At 33.0% G+C, this 4,429-nt stretch overlaps 1 protein-coding gene across 1 annotated transcript in view; it reads right to left on the reverse strand.

The window, feature by feature from the left end:
* Positions 1-1,618: 1,618 nt before the first annotated feature.
* Positions 1,619-4,429, reverse strand: part of PURA (purine-rich element binding protein A) — a 5,036-nt gene continuing 2,225 nt past the window's right edge. The window contains exon 1 of the mRNA XM_011997216.1: positions 1,619-4,429. This exon is cut by the window's right edge and continues 2,225 nt beyond it. The gene's annotated coding sequence lies outside the window, so the exon portion shown is untranslated.

The following is a 4,429-nucleotide window of genomic DNA, read 5'->3' on the forward strand; positions in this document are numbered from 1 at the left end:
TCTTGTGATTCCAAAATGAGTGAAATACTTCTGATGTGTAAGAAGCAACTTTATTTTACATAGAGGATCACCACCATGTTTCTACCTATCAACAGGACAATTTTCCACAAAAGCAAAGGACATCAGAAGGAAAAATACAAAACAAAACAAATACCAAACATGGGGACAAAATAAAAATGAATGAGTAGTTATGACATTCTTGTTAAGAAAAATGTTAACAAGTGACCTTTGCCACACTCAGCTTTCCTAAAGACATAAATTGCCTGGACCATTCAACACCAAAACTTGGTAGTTAGCTTAGCAGATTCACTGGCTTGGAACCAATCATTATTTCTTTTTTCATCTGGTTGTTCTTGTATCATGAAATTCTACCTGACTCATGCTAATTCTGGCTTATTTTCACTTAGCCTGTAATAATCAAATTTCTGTTCAAAAAGAACGTGTCAAATGGCCTATGCCTTAAATTTAGGTTTTGTTTTAGGATCAATTAAATTCTTAAATGTTAAAATCAGCTTTTCTTAAAAAATGTATCACTAATTCTGCAAAGAAGACTTTAAAATAATTAATTTGTGAATAGCAGTGATCACTTTAGTTTTATAGCGTACTTATGAATGGCCAAAACTTGGTTAACATGCAATGAAGAAAACAGAAATACTGTGATTTAAAAATTGATACCCTTTAACAAATCTACACAAATAACTTTGGTGAATTTATTTACGTAAGCAATTCCAATAAATTCTCTCTCCTACTTATTTCACTCTCAAGGAGATGTGTGTATCTATATACATATGCACACACACAATGCATATATACATATATATGTGTGTGTATATGTATCTCTCCAAATTATGAAGATATTCAAATTTAGGGATAATAAACTATAAACGTTATACTCAGAGTTATCACCAACTATTCCAAACTTAAGTTGCTATAGATACTCTTGTTTTAGCATCCTTTTATGTAGACGGCAAGATCTCATTCTGATACTCAAAAGATTTTAAAAAGGGGAAAAAGTCATCAGACTTGGTATCTCACTTTTTATGGTGAAGAAAATCTTAAAATTATGTTCACATGTAAAATAAAATGAATTGTGGAGCTATGAAAGCTACTAGAGCATCAATTTCAGATAGCCCCATTCTAAAATTATTTGGAAATGTGTGTGTATATATAACCTGAAAAAAATGAACGGGAATATTGTAGACAAGAAGGTGAACCATGTGTGGAAGATAAAAATAATCATGCCCGTACGGTAGGGTCACAGGGATAGCAGATAACCCAAAATGTCATAAAAGAAAAATGTGTTTAGAAAGTTTCAACAGGGCCAAAACACAAAATGTTAAAAGCACACAAACAAAAATGAATGAGATAATCCCCCCAAACATCAAGTTACATAAGAAAATAGGAAGAAAAAAGTTGACACAGTATCTTTTAAAATACATCAAACTTAACTGACTTAAAAAATGATATAAAGTGCTTGGGCCATGATACCCACCCAGATTCTCATTATCAACGGATTTATCTTTTCCCCTCCCTTCCACCCAAATTTAATTCAGTTTTCCTGAAGAAAAAGTACAGCATCCCTATATTAATAAGAAATGAAAACAGTGAGTACAACTGATATAGATCCATTGACTTTTATTACAAATGTACTTGATCACTTGGCTTCAAAAAGTTTAAAATCAATACCCTATTTTCTGTATGCCAGTACAAAGCAAACTGTTTTACAAATTAAATACCTAAAAATTTGACAAAAATATTAAAATTTGATGAAAAACAATTATAAAAATCCTTAATCTCTCTTCAAAAAAGGAGGCAGTCTTCCCAGTTCTATTATACAATATTAATAATATTCACCATTTTTAGAATAGGTAGCTAAATTATATCTTTCTGTTAGCATACAAAACTTAGACTTATAGATTTTATTTGTATATGCTCCAGTTAAGTTTGTGAATGCCATCTGATTGCAATATAACCAACTATCTTTAATTGAATCCTAATTTACACTTATTTAATAATTTGCATAGTTTGAAAGGGATAAAGGTTATTCTACAACTAATTACCATAGGCTATTACAGTGCTACTTTTCAAGGCAATAAGTATTTGCTCCCAAATGAAATTATCTGTCTCCTTTAGGCAGGGGTTAAAATTACTAGCAGCTTTCTCTATTACCTGAAAAATCATATTGGAAGTTATCCATCTCTAGATGTGAAGGCCTAAAAAAACATAATATACTTTCCGCTTTGAATCAAATTTCAACCCCTGCATGGGACAACTAGAAAGTGAGACTTTCAAGGTTTTTTATTTCCCTGTTGGTTTTGGTTTCTACTCTCCATGGCTTTTTAAGAAGCTGGAAAACAGTTTGTCTTTCCTGACTAGCATTGTCTTTTTTTCCATTTGGCAAATATTCATCTACCTCCAATCTGTATCTACTGGAGGAAAAGCCGACATGGCTTTTCTTATGAACTTCCTTTGTTGTCAAAGGCATGTATAATGATTTCTACAGTTCTGGTTAGTTAACTTTAGCTCCCTCTGTGGCTGGATGACTGCTGCTTCTAACATCAGCATGATAAATAGGAGGCACAAATAAAAAGTAGCTTAAAAAAATTGGTGATTTAAAAGAAAAAAAACAACTTCAAACACACACACATACATGAGCATTTCAAATCTGGTGGCTGATCTCTGGATTAAATTACTTGACAGTGTCTCTCATTTTAAAGAACGTCAATATTGCAATGCAGTTCAAGTTTTCTTTTATACTTAGGCAAATAATACAGTTTAACCAAGCTCTTGGACCTTAATTGTAAGACAAAGCAGATCAATAAAAATAAGGCATACTTCTCAGGAATTAAGTTTTGTTTGCTTGTTTTTGGCACATTTGATCATACTGTCTTCTATGAATAACACATATGGTCAAATATACCATTTCCTTATTTGTTTCAGCACAAACAGGGTTTACCAACTAGCAAAATAAAAACAAGGAAAAATTCTAACATAAAACACTGATATATAGAACCTTGGTAAAGTACCGAGCACCTGGGAGGGAAGGGTAGGGAAAAGATGAAACAGGAGAGGGAAGACAAGGTTTGGGAGGGTGCTTGGGGAGGTAAAGTGAGATGCTTAAAAAAAGAGCATCTTTACAGTCACTTAGTCTTTTCTACGATCACTTTTTAAGTCTTAAAAGATCTGCATGTGGATTTCTTTTTAAACCCACTGACCATAAATCAGACACTGGTTTTAAAATCGTAGTAAGATTGTATTCAACTGTTTTAGTGTAAAGACAACTGCACAATACATGTGCTTCTTGAGCCGGTGGGATTCCAAGCAGAATCTGAAGTCTATAGGTAAGAAAGGCTTCACTTTAGGTAACTCTGGCCCTAAAGAAAACCTCATGAAAGAACTCGCATCTCAAAGAAAGGACACTTTGCCTAAGTTTGCTGTGTTTTTGTTGACTTGCACTACTTATTGCTGGCTACTATGAAACAGTGATCTAGGAGTACTCCAACAACCTGTAGTACAAGGCTTAACTTTAAGAAGCTATAGTAAACAAGAGACAAAATCAAAGCAATTCTCTTTCCTAATTAGTAACAGCACAGAGAATGCAGTCTTTTCCATATCACAGTTAAAGTACAGTGAACAAAACAGCTCAACAAACCTTAAGACAAAAAAGTGCAGGTTATTAATGTTTACATGCAGTTGATAAGCATTCCAAATGTCACATTATGCACTGTAAAAGCTCAACTTTACTATATGGAAATAAGAAAAATGCACCTCTAGGGAGGGGGAAAAGCAATTTAATCATTTCCAGTGATTTTGTAAGTAAAGAAACTCCTAACTACTGTACGGTCACCTCATATTTAACATTGTATGAATATTAAAAGCAAACAATTTAATGGGAAAATGCACAGTACAATGAAAATAGCTTGTTATTCAACACATACAGTAGATCTCAATAACGAAGACAACACACTCAACCAGGGAGCATAAAAATATCAAATCAAAACCCAAAGAACCAGCAGAAAAAAAATCCTTCAAAAAGACAACTGTTTGCCTTCCTAGGCCAATGCTTTACAATATGAGAAGCACTGATACCTTCCCGCTCCTACAGGTGGTGTCTTATACATACAGCAGTTAGATCTATATGGCTGGATTTGCCAAGAAACAATTCCATCCCCAGAACTCTCTGTCAGACAAGACCCTTTTTTTTTTTTTTTTTTTTTACCAAAATACTTTCTACAGAATTCCAAACCAAAATGTACTGTTTAAGGCATCTTTTTTATAACATTTTCTCTTCACTCAAAGATGATAGTCATGCAGCAGTTTAATGATAAAAATATATTAATATTTTACTATACAGCAGCAAGAAGTTAGTTGTCAATTAAAAGCACACAAACATCTTTAAATGAAAACCTGTAAAAGACTATCGTTACAA

Source organism: Mandrillus leucophaeus, unplaced genomic scaffold, assembly GCF_000951045.1.
Source record: "Mandrillus leucophaeus isolate KB7577 unplaced genomic scaffold, Mleu.le_1.0 Scaffold534, whole genome shotgun sequence".
Taxonomy (NCBI): domain Eukaryota; kingdom Metazoa; phylum Chordata; class Mammalia; order Primates; family Cercopithecidae; genus Mandrillus; species Mandrillus leucophaeus.